This window comes from Neocloeon triangulifer, unplaced genomic scaffold (assembly GCF_031216515.1).
Source record: "Neocloeon triangulifer isolate White Clay Creek 2 clone unplaced genomic scaffold, ASM3121651v1 ptg000002l, whole genome shotgun sequence".
Taxonomy (NCBI): Eukaryota; Metazoa; Arthropoda; class Insecta; order Ephemeroptera; family Baetidae; genus Neocloeon; species Neocloeon triangulifer.
Genome location: NW_026775545.1, coordinates 9,191,683 through 9,215,620, shown reverse-complemented (window position 1 = coordinate 9,215,620; position 23,938 = coordinate 9,191,683). Strand labels below are relative to the sequence as shown.

Here is a 23,938-nt window from a genome sequence, read left to right as displayed (position 1 = left end):
TGAGGACGGCCGCGGAAATGATGGACGGCCGCAGTGAGGCCTGCGTGTCTGCATGTCACAAGCAATCATGCAAATTCGCATCACCACCAGAGAGAGAGAGACGAGGCTGAAATATACAGAGGGGTGAATTTTGAAAAATTTATATCACAATCGAGTTTAATTTTCTATGGATGGTTTTATTTTAAAATAAATTACAATCAAATATTATCGAACATGTCGCTATTATACTTTAATTTTATAGACGGTACAGATTCTTGTATTTTTTTTTTTCAATTTTTAATTTGTTCGTTTTTTTAGATTATTTTTGCTCCTAATCGCGTGAATATAGAGAGAGACAATACATCAGCTGAGTGTAAAGAGAGAATGCGTTTGAGACCACCAATATAATTTATTATACATAGCAATGACGCCAATATTTAGAGTTAGTAATCAATAAATCCATATACTTCTTTTACAATCAATTGCTCGAATATCTCGTCCTGAACGACGCCCCCCTGCTGTGGCGAAAAACACGAAAGTGCCTCTGGAATTTTGATTCTTCAAGAAATTTTAATCGGCAAATAAAATCTAGAAAACATTTTGTCAGTCTCCTCTTCTTTTGTTATGTTACACAAATCAAATAAGGCAAGAACTCAACATCGGCATTTTTAATGCGCATATCTAAAACAACTTATTATCATGGCACTTAATTAAAAATTGATTAAACAGCTCGCGGCGGGTTTAGATATATTTTTTTTTAATGAAGAGAGAAATATATTTAGTATCGATCAAAATTCCAGGAGGCGTACAATCATATAGAGACAGTAGTAATTATAATCGTAATTAATAGATAGCAGCATAATAATCATAACACGATTTACACAAATTTCCATAATTGTTTCCATTGACTCAAGAATCAGAGTGATTAGATTAGATTTGTATACAACTTTTCTCTATCTTTGATCCGCACTTTCAATTTCAATTTGATTAATCTGTATAGCAGCTTGGATTCGGAAATTAAAGGAGGCTGTGTATGTGTGGGTGTTTACCTGTGTGTGTGTATCAAAACTAATTAATTGTACGTATTATAATTATATCGTAATTGTACACAGTAGACGAGTCTTTTAACAGTTTGGCATACTTAAGTGTTTGCAATCGGATCCCCCAGTGACTGCTCTGCTGCGGCATTGTGAAGGGTTAAAACGCGTTTGAATCGTGGACCGGCTGGACTTTCTAAAAATAATTATTATTATATGACACCTGACAGCCGGTCCAGTGAAAGATCTGCATTGCGCAGTCACTGAAGGATGATCCCTCGTATACATTGATGTTTATTCTACATGCAGAAAAATAGTCCTCTGGTGTGGACTATCATATGGGTTAGCGAGTTAATCCAGGGAGAAAATAGTGTTTAAATGGTTTTGGTAGAATTGTTTTTGACAGGAAATAAATTTAGGTTGATTTTTGATACAGATCTGATTATTAATTTTATCAAAATTGTGATGATGATTAGCGAGGTGCGATCTTTAAAAATTCACATCGTTCCATGCAAGCGGGTAATTTAATTATATTTTCTCCGTAAATCCAAGTTGTGTGTTTTTTGCCTCCAGTTGCACTACTCACTAAAAGTTATTAAGACTTTTTGCATCCACAGTACGAAAATCATCAATTATGTGTGTGTTTCCCTCCAAGGTTTATAATATTTACAAATAATCCACCACTAGTCTGGCACTATAATTGATTATTTTAATTATTGATTGCTACTTCCTAAGGTGAGACACAATGTGTTTGACTTCTTTTGTTTAAACGCTTTTTAGTTCCAGCAAATCGAACAAATGATTTCATTTTTTTATACAATTTTCGCATAAAAAGCACTACCACATGAATCGCGTTTCATTTAGGATATTAATAATTATACAATTTAATTAATTTTGCACTCGTCTCCGTCACTAGTAGGTAATCCACGTGTCTTTTCGCTTATTTAAATGTATACACACCCATTTTAACAACAACACCTATCTGAATTCAGCTCTGTACACTCAATTTTATATACTTTTATCCGCTGGTTCTGTACGTAGTAAGTAATTAATTAATGCAGCAATTACGTATCTCGAGAGAGTTGATGTCTTTGCACTTTTGTTAGGCTCGGCTTATTTATTGGATACTTTTTTTTATTTATTTTCTTCGTAATGGTAGTAAATCGGTATTCAGCATCATCGTAGCAAGAGTATGCATGTTTTGCGTAATAATAATACCCTCTACAGCGTAGATCGTAATTCGTAGTAATCTATTTAGTATTTTTACGTATGTAGTAATGCATAGTGTATGTAATATTCACAAAAAACGCACACGATTTGAACAACTCAGGCTGTCTGTCGAGAAAGTAGAAGTGCAGCACGATCGTCGCGTGTCCGCTCGCGAAACAACAAAACTTAAACTTAAATTGGCACAACCGATGACGTGAATATTCAATCAGACACCCCGCGCCACAGTCTAGAGAATTCAGTGTCCGGACGAGGTGAATCTGCGCGCACTGACACAATTGTAACGTTTGCGTCCTACTCAATGAGCGAAGTGCTATGCTGCGGCTCCTCCGAGATGATTGGTTTGACGTCGTCGTATACGTTACGTGGCAGTACGGATGAAGAGTGATCGTATTTGTGGTGCAGCATCGCTCCGTGATATCTTTGGTTTTCTGCAACGATAGAACAAAAGAAAAAGAGGTGTGATTATTTTGTACTAAAAATTTGATCTTAATTATAATATTATATTTAACAATAATTAATCGTATCCAATTAAAAATTTCATCGTGCACAGAGTCCACATAATATTTTAAATAAATAATCATTCAAACTGAAATAGATTATGAATAAATTATAAGAAAATTATGAAGAGGAAGTTTGATCACTATTGATAATTTATAAAGATAAAATAATTTATTAATCAAGTTCAAAGCACATCAACAATCAGAATCTGCAAACAAATAGCAATTCAGGACTCACATTAATTAATTAAATACAATTCAATTTTCCTCACGATTGTTTCTTCTTTTATTGTGAAGAGAAGAATAATTTGATCTTTGTGACAGAATGAAAAATTGTTCATTTTGGACCCAATGCACGGATTTAAATTTAAAATTTAGTATTTTGTTTTAAAATTATTTATAATAAATATGCTTATTTGAACACCACGTGTGGAAGACACGCACACACCTCTCCTTCTACAATTCTATGTGGCATGCCATGGGTTTGGGTTCAAGCTAGTGTGTGCGAGAGCGGAAAAGAGGAGCACCCCAAGACAAATTTAATATGTGCAATAAATCAGCAATGATGTGTAATACTTCTGTGAAAAATGGCCAATTTTCGTAGCAGCGGTGGCGGCCTGCATTAGAAATACGCGCGTATCTGTTCGCAGCGAGCAGAGAAAGGAAGAGGCAGGGACTCTTGAATTTCAAATTCCAGTCACAAAAAAGAAACTTTTTCTGCATATAAGTAGGAGAGAAATATGCCCGAGGCGTGAATTATGGCCGAAATATTCATTCCTCGTGCAATTTATGATGCGTCCCTGTGATTTATCGCCGCGCTGCCTCCAACAAAAGCATATTTTTGCACTTTTTTGGGGTGGAGGCGTCCCTTATATTATATAATCTTTTATTTTCGCAGAGAAAGACACGACCAAGTCCGGAGGACATCGATCAACGTCTCTCTCCCGAATGAAAATCGTGCAATTTCCGAAAACAAAGCAGGCAATTGTCAAAATTTGTCGCCGCGGTCGTGCATCAGAAAGGACGCTCCGGCGGTCTCGTCGCGTTTTTATAAATTCCAAACACGCCCCTGAATTTACGGAGTGTGTGATAAATCGCGAGTACATTTCATCTGCAAAGGCGCACAATTCTCGCCCGGTCTGCAGTATTGTGTTAGCAGTCCATAATTTCCACTGCGAATTGCGTCTCACCTTTTTCAAGAGAGAGAGAGAGAAAGAGATATGAATGAAACACGTCGGCATTTCTCAATTTGAGCAACAAAGTATATTACGGCAGAGAATGCGACACGAGCGCACGAAAAGGAGCAAAAACGACACGAGCAAGCCCTATTCGGCGTCAGCAAAAAAGATACAACAGCACGAGAGAGCAAGCCAAATAAATAAAAAGAGCAACTCTGACTGTTGTCTCAAATAAATCTCGCGCGAAACTTTCTGGAGGAAGTTGATAAAAAGCCTCAGAAAAATGCGAGAGGGGCCGTTTTTGCCCTTTCACAGCCTCTACGCCTCCATTTGCAGCCTCTTTTGGCACTGCCAGATAAAAGCACTTTTTGCCATAATAAAATTCTTACAAATTTAACAAACATTTTGCTCTCTTTTCACAATAGTTGGCAGTAATGATCCCAATCGGTACAAAAATTACACATAAAATTTGTTTTCTTCACATTATCAAAAAAGCAGATTTTTTCTATCTGATTATTTCGATAAAATAATAGTAAGTTCTTTTAAAATTTTAATTTGATTTAAAAAAATAATCATTATAAAAAATTGTATTGCTACACTTCATATTAACGAAATTTGTATTAAATTTTTCATCATTCCCTATAAAATATTTCTAATTTTTCTACGATAAATTGATGTTTGCCAACTTTGCGTGACTCGTTGCGAAATCAGATCTGCTGTAAAGGACGGCGAAGTTTCCGCAACATTGCCAGCCAAGGCAAACACATAATATGTAACATGGGGTGTGTGTGCTATATGCAGTGCATGCATGCCTCACTGAACTCAAATTCAGGGCATTTCGACCATGAATCTCGCGAATCTGACAGCAACGCAAAACTCTTTTCTTTTGGTCGCAAATGGAGAAGAGACAGCGGAAGAAAAACGAGAATCGGAGCTCAGTGTGTGCGAATGCAGCGATGATGCGATTATTCTGCAAATGTGCTCTCGCGGCGCTGAAATGCACCTTGCTCAACTTGCAGAAAATAAAAAATAAAAATGTTGAAGAAGTGCTGAGTGCATTTTGATCGGTTCTTTTTGTGTCTTGAATTCATAGGGTGTGCATATATAGGTTAAGAGGATTAAATTTTCTACATTTCTATAGGATGAAATTTACAAATACAGAGTAAATTTAATCATAAAAATGTCAAAATTAATAAGTATGTAAATTAATTCAAATTTGAAACAGAATGTTAAAATTGACTTTTGATTTAGTAATTATTAAAAACTTCCTTTTTTTAGAAAATATAAATTAAATTGAATTAAAACTGATTTCAAATTTATTCATTATTGCAACATAAATACTTGAAAAACAGGATTATTTGAAATGTGGATCAAGTGTTTAAATACTTGTAACAGAAAGTAGACAATTGAATATAAAAATATTTAAAAAGAACAAAATTCAACTTAATCTTTCACTTTATTTCTTTTTATAAATTGAAATTCGTCTTTTAAAATTTCACTTAAAACTGACTTAATCCTTTAATCGCAGAATCACCTCTTCTCACCCTATAAAAATTCAATCCTGAACAAATTCTCTCCCACTTCTTCAACGTCCGTACGTGCGAAAATTTATATATTTACACACATGCAGAAGAAAAGAGCACCGCTTGCGTCTGTGCGACGAGATTTCCCAAGAATAAGAAATGCATCCAAGGATAAGATATTAAAGTCTGTGCTGAGCTCTCGCGCGCCGAGAGATATTTGCTGCATTTGTTTGGATAAGTGTGCACCATAATTCTCGGTGACCTATAAATCCATCGGCCATAAATGCACTTCTTCAGCAGTCTGCTGCTGGTGCCGGGCAAATGGAAAAGCACGAGCATCATTGTGGCCGAGCGAGAATAATGTATTGGGAGACGATGGGTTACCCTGGCTGGCTGGCGCATCTTTCTTTCTCCATCCACTAGCCAGCTTCTTCTCCGCTCCATTATGAATGGGCGAAAACTTTTTACTTGATCAAAACTTATTCTTGAGCCACACAAACCATCCATTATAATATAAAACTAACGGATCACCGAGCAGTTCTATTTAGAAAATGAATGGTGGGTCGTAACTCATCCCTGGCTGAGATGCTGCGCCGCTCGGCACCACCCTTGCATGTGCACTATACGTTTTTATAAAAGAGAGATGCCGCTGCACTTTCGTTATTCGTCTTCATTTCTGCACGCAAACTTGGACTCAAATGCACTTTCCGTCTGTAAGTCAAGTAAGACTTCGCAAACTCGTACCATTAGGGATATGTGCATTTAAAATAAAAAAGTAAATTTAGTTTATGTACAGCACATTTATGTTACACGCGTTTAAAAAAAGTTTTACAGAAAAAAATAACTTGTATACAGTATAAACTCTTAATTTTTCCCTTAAAATGCCTTCAATTCTGGTTTTTCTAATTTTTTATTTGATTTAATTACTTTTAACATTTTTTAAATTAAAAAAAAAATTATGTTACCTTAAAATAAAATTTTAAATATTTATCGGCTTAGTGCATTACATATTAAATAATTGTAATAAGATGGTTGGAATTTGAATAATTATTAAAATTAGTATTGAATATTTAAAATGGCAGTTTCGACTTTGTTGGCAATTTGCATCATTGTGTATCAAGACGTTGTGCAACCCTTTTTCATTGTTGATGTGAAACACTTGTCTCATGTCTGCCACGGTAAGCCCGACGCGCCTCGCTCAAGGAACCAACTTTGTGTACGCTGTGTGAAAAGTAGTTATTTCGAGATTAGGAGAGCGGGCGCCCAAGAGCAGCTTTTGAGAGACGAAACTTTCTGTGCGAGCAAGCGGGCGAGAGCACACATTCTTAATTAGAACACACAGAGTCCATCAAAACACGCATCTTCAATTAGAAATCCCGTTGCTGCCAAGATTTATCGTTGTTTATTTTTGGGCAAACAAAATTCGAGGCTGCACTCGGATTGATCTGTTTCGAGAAAGCGTCTAATTATTACTGACGAAAATTTAATTATAGGAGAGCATCTCTATGAATTCTGATTTATTTCGTAAAATTATATCAGGTAATCAAGAGTTCATTCATTTTCCAAAAATAAAAATTTTATTTTTATAATTTATTTTTCGAGGGTTTTAATGTTTTCAGAAATAATAAATTATATGGGACTTTTTCCAATTAAAAAAAAAGGAATTGAAAATTATATTTAGGTTTTTAAAGATTTTACTAATTCATTTAAATATTTTTTTTTTTTGCATTTTGTAATTCAATTGTGAACGCTTTCCGAGCTTGAGATCATTCAACTCTGTTAGTAACTGATGCTCTTGAATCTGAGCAATTTGTGCTCTGATTGCAGTTTAATTGTTGTTATGGAGCTTATCTGCGACAATCGTAGAGGAGGGTTGGTCGCCGCCGCCACTCGTGCCTGGATTAATTAATTGGCATTCAAAACTCGACGGGCTGTCTCTGCCTGCATATGACACTGGGCGAGAGTGCATCGCGTGGTTGAAGCAGATTTAATTAAAATGGCCAGCGCGGGCTGCAACATCTTGCTCCTCCTTTAATTCGCAGCATCTGGCGTCCGCCAAACTCCGCCGGCGCACTTCAATAATTAACCAACCCGAATGCTTTATTGCCGAGCGAGGGGGTGCAAAAATATATATAAATTAATCCGGCGGCGGCCGCGAGTCTCGAGAAAAAAAAACACATGATATGATGAACGGCCTGGACCAAACTTTAATATAACTTTTGTGGAGAAAAATAAATGGCCGAGAGCAGTTGCCGCACCAAGAGTTATTATGTCGGACTTTTACAAGAGCGGCAAACACGTTTTCTACAACTTTTTAGTATCTAATGACATTGGGAAATAAATTTCACGAGTTATTTCAAGTGAAAATTTAAATGTGAAAAATAATAATAAATTAAAAAAAGGATGTTGCAGGGTGCAAAATTTCACAAGTCTAGACAGGCAAAGTGCTTAACAGATAATTACGCACTGTGTAGGCGAGACGCATTTATTTGTTTATCCGTGCCGCATTGTATGGTCGCGGTACCTGCCAAAGCAATTTAATTGCTATCAATCATTTTGCAGTTTTGCAAGTCCGTGTGTCTCGCATGTCAAGAGACCACCCAGCGAGTGAGCCAATCAGGCGACCTACATCAAATTAGAGGTGACAAAAGCTGCTGAGAGGAAGTCGCGCTTCAGGTTTGGCCACGCCATAAATCCTCGTCCTCTCTTTGGCCAAATCAGGAAGAGACGTTTCTGCATGCGAAAGCAGTTTCCAGCCAAAGTAATATTTATTTGCGTTTTTCCTCCGCCATGATGTCACGCCAAGCTACTCGCAATATCGCGTTTCGCCATCAAAAGGTGCGTGAGGTTGTGTGTGCAATGTATAATTTCGCAGTTCCAATTTTGCATATCAATTCTGTTGTGCAAATGTCACCTTTGGTGGAAATTTATATGTAACTGTTTTGTAAGCAACCTCAAAGAATAAATTATTCCAGACTCGAGGCTTATTCATGTTCTTTTCACAATTCAGAGAGCATTAAATGAGTTGAATTGTAAAATTAATTTCATTCTCCAATCATAAAGAGACTTAGTTATATCAAAATCAATAAAATATGTTTCTAAATAGGTTCTTGAAGTTGTTGTTGTGGAACCTTAAAAATATCAATAAAATAAATTGTACAAAATAAATAATAATGAATTATGAGAAAAGTATAATATTAATTTTATTTTGTATTTGATGTGACTATCGATCTTGTAAAAATATTCGTTGTTTTTAATTTAATAATAAGTGGAAACCATTTCAATTAGCAAAAAATAAACAATGAAAGCTTCGGGTCTGTGTGTTTACGTTAGCAGTTTTTTTCAGTTCTAGAGTGCTAGACGCGTCCGCTTGAGCGATACCATGCCAGCTGTGCCACGCAGTTGTCCTTCCGTCCACTCTGACGAATTAAAATAAAAACCGCGAGCGAAAGCGGTGGTGGCGTTTTTGCGCCTGCGATGCATATTAAGGCAAAACTAATTCTCAGATTTATGGCAGCAATAAAAATACCAACGCCAAGATTAATTGGCACCAGACAATGCAGATTAATGTCTCGGTCGCACCATTGGGTCATTGTAAACACCGACAATTAATTTATTCACTCTCGCTGCTGGTTAATTTGGGAAAATCAAAACACGCGGGCAACCCGACTAGAAAATTTATTAATTTGTTTTGTCTCTTGGACAGAAGTTACAAATAATTCAAATATAAGTGGAACAAATTTTGAGCAGTTTGAGGTATTTAATTTTTGTTCAGTAAACTACCAAAATGACGAGATTTGTTTTTAATTTCTTTATTGATTTTTTATGTTATAGAGGGAATGATGGCGTGCAGGGTTGCTCGGCAGCGAGTTGCATGCTGGGGAGGGACGGAAAAGACTGCGCTGCTCCGCTGCATGCACATCTACGCTGCTTCCGAGTGTGTGTGCCAGCAGTACACAAAATCAATAATTATTTTGTCTCGCCACGGCCATAAATCTGGCAACAATGCTGTACCCACTTCTACCCAGCACACTCGCGCACGTGTTTGTCTCCCGAATAAATTCAAAGTGGCAAAATCAACAATTTCATAAAATTTTCCTTGATTCGGTTAGAAAATTGCAGATGTTCTAGTGCGATGGAAGACTTTTATATTCTTTCGGTTTCTTTTTTTTGTGCAGCCCGGTTTCTGAATAAATTTCTCCAAAGTCGTTTGGACAAAAGCGACAAGCGCGGGGACCATCTTTCAGCAATATTTCCCCGGGGTGTGATCGCAATTTTTCCTTCAAGGAAGGGTTGAGGGCTGCTTTTCTTATTTAAAAGAATGCTATACACGGCACATTATGGTCGGTTTCGAGTGGTGTAATTTTAAGCGCGAGAGCACACTATGCAGCGGAGGAATAAAATAACAAGACGAATCGGCCTTTTGGGGCGCCCTCGCCGGGCATATTTCACCGCCGCCTTTAAATTCTCATTTGAATCTAAATACATTTTAAAGTGTGTGTGAGAGAGAGAAGCGTAATAAATGTTATTTTTATACAAATTTCATCTGCTGCTCTTCTTGTAAGGCGGCGAAATTGCATGCTGATATTAATACTTGTACATTTATAGCGGGGCGGCGGCTGCTGAGCTCTGCTGGTGCTGGAGAAGTGGCGCGTATAATAATAGAATATTTAATACGGGCGCAAATGTGCTGTTGCTGAGTGAGAGATGGGCACTTAAATTATTTATAACGCCGCCACCGCCGCGCATATATCGCGTGATTAATGCGTCCGTTACCAACTTTATTTCAGCGAATTTTATCAGCGCAAACACAGACGGCGAATTAAATTTTTGCGCAAACTGCAGATGATTTTAATTGAATTTATAATCCGGCCAATAACGCAGACAACCCATATCAGCACAACATGCGAGACCAAAGGTGGAACACATCGAGCCAATTGTGCGGCCGAGAAAAATATATGAAGAAAAGCGGCTTTTATTCTTTATTCCGTCTCGAGGTCATGGCTCCTTTCATGCAGCAGTTATATATTTTTCTCCGCACATATTTGGAGTTTGTTGATCCTATTGATTTTCCCTCTTGCTCAAGGCACATTTTTTTATGAAAAAGGTCTGTGACCTTTGTTGATGCATTCAGGTAAAATAAATTCTTTTTGAAATAAGAGAACTTTTGACAGAGAAGTTCAGAAATGAAATTGTTCAATGCGTTCAATGTGATGTTTAAAAATTTATTATTAATTTTCCACTGTTATCACAAATTTTTGAGGCAATTTCGTAGTTCTATTACGATTTTATGCAAGGGTCGTGTACAGTGAACATCCTGTAAATAGGAATAGCAGTATCCAGAATTAAGCTAAGCCTGGTGCTGCGGCCATAAATCAGGAGCTGGACCAGCAGCGTTTGTGCGTTTTATATAAATGGCCGCACCTCAGAGGCACATGATGCGCAAACATATTTCCCGCCGGCAACAACAACGCCGCTGGAAAAAGAAAAGCAGCATTTTCCAGCAGCAGAAGCAAATGCAATATTCATGCACGCGACCGGCGGGAGGAGCGAAAGCGAGAGAGGCGCTTTTTTAAAACGGCTCTTTGCTTGTTTTTAGTCGGTCCGTCTCTAATTAGCGGATGATAAAGCGCCGGTCGGTGTGTCCACCGCTTAATAAAAATAAACTGCACGCGCAATACACCTGCTGAATTATCGCAAAGGGCGAAAAATATTGCACCCGGGAAACTTTATATGGGGAGTTTATAGGAAACGCCAGCGGCGAACTCTTCTCTCTCATACACGCTGCCGAGCTAATATTGTAATTTATTGCCAAAAGTTGGCGCGCATGATTTACTTTCCCCCTTTTGTTTTTGCGCCGGGCCCGAATCTTCTTCCATACTTTGTATGTGTGTAATAATAATTGTTTGCTTAGGCGTCGGTGATGTATTCCGCTCTCGGCGCCACCGCGCGAGAATATTATTTGAGCAGGCCGCCCATATATTGGAACTGGATGGCGCAGATAACAGAGAAGTTGCACACATTTTGCACTCTCTCATTCTAATGCACACACTCTTCCACCCCATGCTCCCTGAGTGCTTTGATATACGTTTGAATGCCCTCAAGGGGGTGAAGTTTTTGAACTATTACACAAAATTTTTTTTTGTAAAAAAAAATCAGTTTTTGTTATTTACAAAAAAAGTTTAAATCAATTTTACTACTTTTATTTTTATTTTAATTGATTAAAATTAAAACAAATTTTTTATTAATTTTATTATTATATAAATAATATTGTGCTGATACAAGAGGATAATAGATCTGTATTTTTTTTTTACTTTGAATGTAATTTCTACTCTTTATAAGCAAATCACGACGCAACCATTTAATTAATATTAATCTGAAAGTGTAATTTCTTTTTATCTAATGATTGATTACGTGCTAAAATTATATAAAAGTAAAATGAACAATACCAAAAACAATGAGAATTTGAAGTAAATAAATTTCTTGCAATAAATTGTACTTATATAGTATAAATAATCGGGCAGAGATTTAAATGAAGTGCAAATGTTGATTGAACGTTTGATTATGCTCCTGTTGCCTAGGGTCATGCTTCGGAGGCTGTTAATAAAGCAGAGAGAGAGAGAGACGATAAAATAATTTTTACAACTTCATAAAGTGATTTTTAAGTAGCCATAAAATCCGAGAGCGGCGGTGTGATTCCATGATGGCGCGAGCGAGCGGCTCAAAATACAGAGGCAGCGCTCAGCAAGAGAGAGAGAGAGAGAGCGGCGGCAGCAATAAAATAATAATAACGCCACACCCTCTCTTATATAACAGGTGGATAGTTATTCTGTTTATGGCCCATCAAAAATGTTAAACCCTATGGCAGCAGCAGCAGGTCTTTTTATTATTGTTATGACTGCGGCGTTATGGCTCGTGTGTGAATAAATTATCGCCAAGCTTATTCTTTTGTTTTACGACCGCATTAAATGCGTTTTTGATTGCTCGGCCGGCCCAGAACTGTGAATCTGCTAGGAGCCGTCGCGCGTTGGGGCAGGTCGGGTGCCCCTTATATTTCTGCATAATTAGTCGACGCGGTCGCTGGCTCATCTGCCTTCTTTTCACTTCCGACGGGCGCAGTCTGCTGACCCATTTTTCGAACAAAAAGAAGCTTCCTCGGCTTTTAGCGGCGCCTTTGTCTGCAGAAGAAAAAGGTCCCTATACAAATTATGAATAATGCATTTTCTTGGAAGAACGTGAATTAACAGCTGGTAAAACCAACACTCCAGAGATGAGAGAATTTTCAATATCCTTCAAACAGTGCATTTCCTTCTAGATAGCGAGTGAAGTAAAGGGGTGTGGATTGAGAAATGGTAAGGGTATGCAACCCGCTCGTCCAAGATGTACAGCTGCTGACAACCCTTTTTAAATGTGAAATACATTGCTGACTTATTGAATAGAATTTTTTAATTCCAATTGAACAATCTCAGAGACAATAAATTTTATATTAAAAGCTAAATATGCATCCACTCATGTAATTGGAAATATTTTGTTTAATATTTCAAGTAAAATTAATTATTTCGAATTAACAATTACAACAATTGATTGTTAAAAAATTGTTCCTGTCTCTATACAAAAAAAGTTATTAATTTGTTTAATATATTCAAAGTATTTTAAAAGAAATGAACTTTAATTTATAAAAAAAACATCATACTCATGTGCTAAATTTATAAATTTTAGTTACAATTTTATAACATGAATTTTGAATTTTTGATCAACATTTAATTTCTCAAAATCACTGAATATTAAAATATCAATTTTAAATCATTGATCAATCTACAAATGAAGACATTTTCACAATAAAAATATTAGTAAAATTCTTATTTTGGCAAAATAGTGGTGTGTCTCTGTTGGCGATTTATTTAGTTTTCTTCCGTTTGTGTTCGACGACTTGTATGTTTGTATGCTCAGCTTCCAGCTAGTTTTTATTGCTTTGTCGAGCAAGTAAGAAACAAAAACGCGCGGCGGCGGCGGTGGTGTGCGGGGGCGTGATATTTATTGCGATAAAATGCTGATACCGGACGTGGACAGAGCACTCGAGACGTCTCTCCGCTTGTGCAAACACAATGAATCCGACGCCGGCGCCTCTGCCGCCGATCTGCAGCTTCGGGGCTCTTTTTGTTTTTCCTGCCAGCGGCCGCCGCCGGAGAGCCTGCATAATGCATGAGAGCGCAATTTTCGAAGCCTGCAACTTGAAAAATGCAAATTTCCACCGTTTCATATTAATGGGGCTCATTTTTGCATGCTCAATTTTTGCTGCAGTTGATCATGCGCGCGTTCTCTGCGCGCCACTGCAGATAATTTATCGTTTTTTGTTCCTGTTTCCTCCGCAATTGCGCGACGGAGAAATGGAGCTTTTAGCTTTTATTTTTCTCGCTCGCCGCGCGTGCTGTCTCATTGCGATGCATTGCGCTCGGCCTAGCCATGCGAAACGGAAAAAGCCAAAAGGAAAAATAGGAAGCAGACAAAGAGCCAAAGCGAGCAAATTTATTGTTCCCGTGTGTCACTCGCCCCAATGCGAAAACAGTCATGCTTAAAATTAAACTTGACATTATTTTATTCCCATCTTCAATGGAAAACAAGCAAATATTAAATTGCAAACAATGAGCAAATAATATGGTATTCAATATGAGTCATATAAGTGGCTATACTTATTAACTTAATATAAAATTCATAAACATAACTATGTTTCACCAACAGAATCGAAATTATTTTCTTAATTATGCAATCAATTGAGAGAAAGCAACATTTAAAACAAAATTTCCAACCAAAATATGTTTAATGTTTTTACATGATCAACAAAGAAAATTAACAAATAAATATTTTATAATTTTAAAGTAAAAATTCATATTATAATAGATTAATTAAATAAGTACAAAAAATAAGATATACATATAATGCATGTGTTATTTAAAAAAGCTAGTAATTAAAATAAAAATATCTTTGTCAAACATTATGTTACAGTTTATGCCACATTAATTTCTTTGATTTACTCTTATTATTAATTGAAATATGAAAGTGTGTAACGTAGATTGAAGTATGAAAATTATTGCGTTGATAAGCGCGCGTGAAATACGCAGCAGCCTGTATTATGCATGTGCCGGACGTTTGATTTTTTTTCTCATAACAAGCTATAAAATAATTCACTCACCTGCGAAAGGCGAGAAAATAACATCACACTCGCATAACAGCAGACGATAGAAATCGCTCGCTCGATCGGAATGCCGCGCTATTTTGAATAAAATATTTATTGTTGCCTAAACGGCCAACGGCGATTTGGAGTGCCGGGATTTAATCAGGTATGTTTGGCGTGTCGCCGCCGTGCGTTTTGTTTGTGCGGCCAACAGATCGGAATCAGTCAAATAATCGCGTGGGTGGCGCGTCGGCTGACCTGCCGAGTGCATTCCTCTCATCGAAAAAATCCTCGGGCCATTCGAAAGCGAGACCCTCGGCATAAAATCGCACTTATATTGCCACCCATCAGAATAAATTTCCTCGCAAGATCCCCAAAGTCGCATCTCATGCAAGTTTCATTGCTCGGCGACCGGGCCTCTTCTCTCTAATTCTGATTGAGAGCGGCCGAGGAAGTCATTTATATCAATCCTCGCGCCACCTGCAATAAAAACTGGTCATGCAGAAGTGAATTACACGCACTCTCCTGATTTATTCTTCGCGCCACCGGCCTTGCTATTTAATTAGCGCCGAGGCGTTGATTGGTCTGCGAGCACGTAATTGCACCGATGCACTTTCTCGTGCTGTTTGTTTATTTGTTGTGTGCATGTTCGTTTCGATTGTCTCAGGAGACGGCCGACGAGTGAGTATATAAGTTTGTTCTTTTATTTGCTGCGAGCAACAATACATGCTTTAGGCTGCACAGGTACATGTGAATCTGACAATGCCTGCTAACAATAAGAATTATTATCTGCTCTAGAAGAAAATTAAATTCAGAATAGTTAAAATTTTATTGTTGTTTTTTTTTTATTATTTTTGAACGAATAAAATGAAAACCAATAATTAAAAATCTCTCCTGTTGTAGTAGCCAAATTTGGGTAAGTTAAAAGTATAATATTCATCAGATATTGATGCTATTTATTATTATTTAAATAATATACTTCATTTATATTTAATAAAATGGTTGTTAATGTTCAATTAAGTTCCAATTAAATATTTAAAACTAAAGTAAAAAAAATTTATCTTAAAAGAGATTTTATTTAATTTAATTTATTATACTGAGACTTAATTTGTAGGAAATTAATTTCCAATCTCCCATTCTTAAACAACCGGAATAATTGGTGTGTTGCAGTGTCTTGGTAGTCATTTTTTAAGTATGAAATTTTGTAATAACTAATAATACCTAATAACAAAACAAACTGTATTAAAATAATTTATGATGAATGATATACCTATTAAATTAAAAAAGAGATTAAATTTAAATTTCGAATGTTTTTAAATGTGTACTAGTAGTTAATAGTGCATTCTAGTTTTTGTGTTTACTGTTTATAGTTTGGGCAAAAAAGAAAAAAAAATATCTGAATTACAACTTTTTTAAACACTATCCATAAAAAAGTTCTAAAATATTCCTGTCAATTGAATTTTGCAGATTGTGCAGCAAGTTTGTCCCAATCAGCAAATAACAAGAATAGACTTTTATTTGCATTCCATATTAGGCAAAAAGCATCACGCAAAAAGTAAAATGTCGCCTCTGTTAGCAAATTATTTTTGACCGGCAGAGCAGAACGGAGCGCGGCCATTATTTTTTGCAGTGCAATTTCCTCGTCGGCGGCGACGGCGGCGGCGGCAGCGGGCGTACAAACAAGATTGTTCCAGTCACCAATCTTTACATCTCCTGTTCGGCAAACATGCAAAGTAAGCAAACAAGCAAGGTGTTCGCCATTCACACGAACAAAATTGATGGCCGGCCATTTCCACGCCGAGGCTTTTCCATTTTTCCTGTCGGCGAAACTTGGAGCACAAAGAAAGTGCTCGCGCGCCCAGTTCGGCTCCCCAACAGCTCTCTCGGCCGGAGATTTCCTGTCGGGCCAAACAGAAAGAAAGAAGAAAACTCTTTTCGCAGAGCCAACTTGGAGCAGGGCTTCGGAATATGGAAAATATCCATCTCTGCTATGTATACACCAAGCGCTGTCTCTTCTAGCAGAAGAATCTTTTAAAGTGCTGACGTTTCCTTTTTATTATTATATACCGAGAAAAAGAGCTGCGTTTGTGTATCCAAATGCAAATCGCGACAAAAAATCTGCACAGACTCGGCGAGAGAGGGGACTATTTGCTGAAGGTGGAATAAAAGTTTGACTTATAAATCAATGTCAATCGCATCAGATACTCTATAGATATTGACCAAATTAGAGTTGGGTTATTCACATAGGGGGGGGGGGGGGGAATTTACCAAAATTTTATTTAGGTTTAGATCAATTAATTTGTATAATATTTATATAAACAAAAGACCAGAATAACAAGAGTTGGCCACCCCTTGTTTTTTTTATTGAGCCATAGTATGACATTTTTGTAAATTATCTCCTCAATATAGCAGCAAAAATCTTTATCAATTTAATACACTGAAATTATAACTTCATAATTAGAGTTTTAAAATTCCCCTAATTTAATAATTATGATCTCCATTATTTATTTATTAAAACCATTAGATCAGTCATTTACACCTTTCAATCACAGAAGTTTTTAATAAAACATGCCCACCTTTGCGAATTGAGCTTTATACCGAAAAATTATGTAAAATTTTGTAAAAATTAACGTATGTATCATCCCTCACTCTGATGATGCTTAGATGATGTATTAAATTATTGTAATTTTAATTTTTTTAAACGTAGCTCTGTGAGTAACATAGAGGAGAAGTTCTGCTCATTGAAAGGGCAAATTTTCCCACAGCACTCCAGATGTGGGAGTTGCTAAATTAGGCTGCTGGTTATTCAACACTTTTTGTTCCTGCTCTCTCGGCCGCGTGGTGTAAAACGCAATGTTTTTGTCCCGCTCGCCGCGAGAGAGTTTAATTTAAAGTGACGATAAATTTACATACCAAAACGGCGTGAAAATTTACCTGAAGCCTTTTAGCGCTCTCGAGCTCGCAACCACCACGCAGTGAAAAAAAATTCTGCTGGTAAATACGCACCTCCACGTGTAAACATTTACATACAAAAACATCCCGGGGTAAATTATGTGCGTGGCGAAAAAAGCTAGCTGCAGGTGATTTATTATTACGCAGCACAACGCACACATTTTCTTCCTGGGGCGAGCGTAAAAAATAAAGCTGCTCACCTTATGCGCGAGCGAGTCTTCCCCATACTCGTTATATCACTTTTTAACACCCTATTTTCACCCTTTCGCGTATCCTGCGAGCGGCAGCCATAATATTATGAGCGGCGCAATTGAGCAGATAGCGATGGCGAAATAATTTGTGGTTTCGCACTCTCTCGCCTCCTCCTCAATTTAAGGAGCTTTTTTGCACGCGGGCTCCTCTTCGCGCAGCAGGCACTGCCAATATGCAGATAAGAGAGTGTAGTTGCGGCCTGTCTGCCTAGCAGCTGGAGACGCTCGCTCGCTCGCTGCTGGGAATTACATTTTTTTTCTTCGTTCACTTAAGAGCTTGTTCGCAAATTGCTGTATTGGGCCGACGTGACTCTTAATGATTTGTGTCCCCTTTCATATTAAATAAGGACTAATTTTGCTGCTGATATGCCGCGGTTTAAGTGAATTTCCAATTGACAATGAATTAATATAATCAATTCATGCCCATTTCCTTATCGGTTTATTAAACTTGCCGAGTGAGTTAGTTTAGTTTTTTGTATAAATATATGAGCAAATTTCTTCAGGGCTATTCATTAATGAGATATCATTTATATTATATTTAAATATTGTATTTTAATCCAAAGTAAAGTCTTAAATTGATAATGTGCATTATTTATTTTGAAAATTAAAATTTTTTTTTAATCCTTTCAGAGCAGAAAACTAAATTGCAGAAAAACTTACATTTATTTAAAAAAAATATTTTTTCATTTCATAATCTATTTATTGTTCAAATTATGTATAATTTTTTTCATTTATTATAATTATTTTTCATATTTATTATTCCAATGCATTATTGAGGTAAAAATATTTTTCAGTAATAAACCAATTTGCAAATTTCGTCAAATTTTTATAATCCAGCTATCAATATTTTTTATAAAATTAATTATTTATTTCAACTCATCATTTTCCTTCATTAATATAATATTGAATTATAACTAAGAAAAGCTTTAATAATGTTTGGTAATATTAATTAAAACAACAAAATAATGTACTTTCTCATTAATTTGTATATTGATAGTTTTGCCGGAGGGCGAACAATGAGTTTGAAGCGCCCCCATTATAATGCTTTTTTGAATTGAGGCTTTGAGACTGGAAACGCATGCACGGCACAATTAAGCGAGAGCAGCCTCGAACTGGCCTGTCAAGCGTATGTGCCACCAAATGAATTTATTTTATTCAAATCAGCGCGGCAGCAGCATCCGAGTAGAGAGGCTATTATTTAGTGAGCCTGGTAGGTGGTCTCGCCGCAGATAATTGTCTCTGATGGCTGCATTTCATTTCATCTGTTAAATTGTGCAACACACGTCATCGTCCAGGCGGAGGGGTCGTTTTTCACGTTATTTGGCAGGCGATATCTGCACACAGTCCCATCAGCAGGAATTCAATTAACCCTGGGAAAGCACGCAGGGCTAGGTGATGAATTATTGCGGCCATCATGGCAGGAAATTCCTTTTTTGGCGAGGGTAGCACGCTCTCGCCGCCGCCGCGTGTCTATTTATTGTGGGGCTGTAATTTCTTAAATATGGCGCTGTATCATGAGCGAGAGAAAAAAAATTTGCAATAACTGTAAAACATGCGCTCTTAATGTGCTCGTAAATAATCTTATTACACGCTCAGGGGTGCTTTACTGCCGGCCTTGGTTATTATTTTCCTACAGCATTCTTCGCGCATTACTTACATTTGTGCAAATAGATTATAAATTAATGTTCCTTCCTTGGATCTCAAAAAATTCCCAGCGAAAATTTTTTAATTCTTTTAATAATATTAATCGTTACAAAAAAGTCACAGCATAATATATTAAATTCTCTTGAAAGTTTTAAATTTTCAGACAATTTTTGCTACGGGGAAGGAAAAATTAATTTTTATATTTACTTTCTCCTATACAGTATGAAATGAAGTTTCTAAGTAAATTGAATATTTAATAGAAAATATCTCCCTCAAATATTTTTCATTGCACCCAATAACGCCAAGAAAAGTATTTTATTTACTAAAATCTTGTTAACAATTTTAATTAAAATATGAAGCACCGATTATTGCACTGTTGAAAATTACAATTTTTTCCCATTGTTGAAATCCTAAACGATTCTCAATCCGCTCATTGTTGGTCAGAAGATTTGAATTTGACGCCTCTCTGCCGTGAATTTTTTGACTGAAGATGGACAGCACCATCGAAGACCTGCTCAACACCTTCGACCCTGAGCACAAGGACCGAAAGGAGCAGCTGAAGGCGCACCTGGAAACCGAGTTGGAGGTCGTTGAAACCTTCAACACCATGGGCCTGAATGCCGATGCCTTCAGGCTGGGCTTCAACTTCCGTGAAGAACCGCCGCTCTCTGTGCCCCTCGGGTGCGTCAGGTTCATCCCTGGCTTTTCGGAGGCTCTGGAGGACGGTGCCATATTTGAGTTGCGCCCTGGTTTGTTGGTGCTCCTGAGCAGGGCCTCGCTCCACTACGCTTTTGGCAAAGAAGAAGCAGTTGAAGGGCTAAAGGTCATTGGCCGTTTTTTCGCCAATGACGACGCCGAGTGGGCCCCTGAGGAAGAGACGGCCGGCGTCTCCCTCTTCTCCACCGGCGTTTACTCCCCAGTGGTGGACGGACTGGCTGTGTCCCTTCTTCAGGGCCAGATGTACCTCATCTTCAACGTGGACACCCTCTGGCCTGAGATGGTCTTGGCCATTCTTTCTAGGATGGTGGTTTGGAACCAGGACTCTCTGAACTAGTTTACGGTTCACAAGTTTTGAAGCACTAGAGACCTTCGTTCGAGAAAATAAATAATACAATTTTATTATTTGATGATCCATTTAATCATCTATTAACACCATTATAAATTTCACTATTTATTTATTTATTTTTTATTTAAGAGTAAGTAGAAAAAATGTATTAACAGGGTTGATTTTATTCAGCCAACCAATTTTTGCCATATTCGAATCAAATGAACACAACAATTGTCATAAAATTGTATTCCAATGAACGCAACAATTGGCTTTTTTATTGAAATCATGGCTCTTTTAAATTAATCTATTCTTAATTAGCTACTTAATCTCTTTTGCAAATTGTTATTAGTAAAAAAGAATTTAATTATGTTTATATATGATATCATAAATTGCTAATTTTTTTCTCCTGGAGTGCGGATTTATATTTGGCCGTTTTGTTAAACGATTTCAGCTGCTCCTTTTCTTGCCCATTCTTTTCTTCGTCTCCGGCCCCAGCTTTTTTCAGCTGCCACCGCCGTTTTCTTTGCTGCTGGTGGGTGCCGCAGAACGACGACAACGAACTGCTCTCTCGCTTGCGCCTCTTTTGCTCCTCGTCGCACTACCACTGTTATCTCGAAAACACCCCGCCAGATATGGTGGCCCGTATTTCACAGTTTCCACCAGCAATATTTCTACTTTTCTTGAGCAAATTCAGCAGCGATACCCCGCAGGAGCTCGTAAAAATACGCGCGAGAGGAAAAAATGAAGAATGCACCCGGCTATATTCTCATTTCATTCTTATCAAACCTATGCATGGTAAAAAGTGTCACTTTTGCATACAGAACTTCTCGGAAAGGGAATCTCATTTGCGTCCCATCTATCCCCTGAGCGTTGATGATTAAAAAGCTCTAGGCGAGACATTAACAGCCCCTTAATGTTCTTGAATATCCACATTTATCTCCCACGTTTTCCTTGAAAAATTTCTCAATTTCTGCTTATCTCATTTTCCGATGTTCCCGAGAGAATTATCTTTTTTTTTCTCTAGTATTTATTTAAAACAAAAAATCTTGCGCAGTTGGAAATATTTTTCAACCCCAAAGAGCCACTAATTTGTCAGTGCCCCAGTATTTCACGCTCTTAGTGTCCCACAGCATGAGGGCTGCTGTAATATTTTGTCCGGAGCAGAGAAAAAAAAACGTTGGCATTACTCCTCGTCCAAGTATATAAAGTACAAGGACGGATTTTATTTACAGCTTCCTGCGGTGATGGTACAAATTTTTCCTCAAAAATCTAAATAGTGCCATTTTTTCTGTTTACAAAATTTCACAACACTGCTGCTTGCAAGGTGCAGACAGGAAGAAATCTGCTGGAATGGTCCAAATCTCATTATGCCAGTGTCTATATCGCGTAATAAATGCGATGTTCATGGGATTAGGCCCCTTAAAAACGGACGGGGGTGGGGAATAAATAAAGGGGGCGGTTTAAGCCTTGTGCAAAGTGTGTGCGAGAGGAAAAAGAGCAAAGCAGAAGAGGCGAATTCAAACCCCTGCGCCACACGAGAACTGCGAGAAAAGAGCGCCGCGCGCAGAGGAGCGAGAGAGAGCAACACAAAATTTACGACTTGGCTTACTTCTATAAATTTTCAGATCAGAGCAACTTTTTAAATTGTAAAACTTTAGAGTTGCTGCGCTTGCTCGCTCTCCGCAGAGAGAACGAAAGAAAGAGGAACGAACTGAGAGAGATGCTGCATCCTCTCTTTTTTTATTTTCCTTTTATTTCCCCACGCTGTTCCCACTTCATTCCTCACGGCTCCAAATTAACTTCGGCGACTGATTTTACGCTCGAAAATGCTGTCGCCATCGAACATCTTTTCCCCATCCGATCCGGGCGTTTTCTTTCTTCTCTCTCCCTAAGTTTTATATAGACAGTCGGAGAGAATGAGCATTTGAATTTGTAAAATTTAATAGCCCGCGAAACCATAAAAAATCCCACAAGAGAGTAACAATAAAGGCGGATTGCATTATTTTCCGCATATAAAAATTCTAATCTAAATTTAAATGGATTTATTGCCCCTTTGATGTGTTCAAAGTTTGAACAAAATTTAATTAGATTCAAAATAGTGCATTCGTGAATTAAATTTATGGGGGTGGCGCCACTTGAGGTTTGAAATTGTTAATCACTCTCCTCTGGTATATAAGAAGAGGGCTGCAATTAAACTCGCGCACTCTTTGTCAGCAGTCTTGAATATTTCATTTGCTCTTTTATAATTGGGCGATTAATCAGGCTCGAGCATAAAGTTAATTAGCGCTCTCGCGAATCGAGAAGAAAGAGGCAGCAGCGGCTGCTTCTCTCCGTTTTCGCCATGGCGACGGGTGGCGGTGTGGGGGAGGGGGTGCGCGCGGGAAATATGATTTACAGCGATCCATTTATCTCTTAGGAACAGACCTAGTGCTGAGAAAATGAGATACGCCGTGCCGAGGATTTTTGTTTATTCAGAGTAGCGTTACCAAATCCCGCTCTCGCACTTATAAATCACGCGGATTTTTCCTGCACTGCACGCATTAAACCGCTTATTTATTAAGCTCGCGATTCGCCGCCATTAATTCATTCGCAACTCGGCGTCGGGGGCGCCAATTGCACGCAGCCCTCTTAATTGCCCGGACAGGGGTAAAAATTCAAATTCGCCGGCCCGAGAGGAATAACGAAAATAAAATAAAAAAAATCGGTGGTAACAAGTGGGCATTGCATGTTGCCGTGTACTTTGTACAATTTATAGGCGCAATATTTTAAGCTCAGCGGTAATGAAGTTGTCTGAGCGAGCCCAGGCTTCTTTATTTTTTCCACGTGTGCTTTTGATTGGCTGAAATTGCACGAGGAATGAGTTATTCGAGCACTCGCCATTGGCCAGAAATAAATTGCAATTCGCCACGAACAGCGCCCGCGAGATGATTTAGCACCATGAGAAATCCAAGTTGCCAACGCGAAATAACAACCTCCTGATGCTGATTTACGCACAAATCCCCGATGCCGACGCGAGCGGAGAGCAGCCGTAAAGAGCGGCACGCGGTGATTTTTCAATTCGCACCACTTGCGTGTCTTCAAGGGCGAAATTTTGCTGGATTTTAATGTTACTTTCATCTGACACTTCACAATAAATTTGATTGAAGCAACATGGTTTGCCAGGAAATGCTTCCTTTCCTTTTCTTACATTTTCAAATATTTTTAATAAAAAAAGACATTTTATAAAAAGTAAGCTGAGAATTTGGTCACATTAAACTTGTAAATGGACAAGCACAGCAAAATTGAAGGAAAATTTTCTATAAAAATAGCGAAACAATGATTAATTAGTTAATTAAATTTTACATTATTGCATCTTGGAATTTCAAATTAATTCAAAGCAAAGGTGAGAGGAGGAATTTTCAGTGAAAAAGTCAACGTATAACAATTA

General features: G+C 37.6%; 1 protein-coding gene across 2 annotated transcripts in view; it reads right to left on the bottom strand.

Annotated features, from left to right (window-relative positions):
* Positions 1–143: 143 nt before the first annotated feature.
* The window catches only part of LOC132205143 (homeotic protein ultrabithorax), a 107,446-nt gene continuing 83,651 nt past the window's right edge, over positions 144–23,938 (bottom strand). For both annotated transcript variants that reach the window (XM_059634043.1, XM_059634044.1), the window contains exon 3: positions 144–2,674. The gene's annotated coding sequence lies outside the window, so the exon portion shown is untranslated. The remainder of the gene's footprint in view (positions 2,675–23,938) is intronic.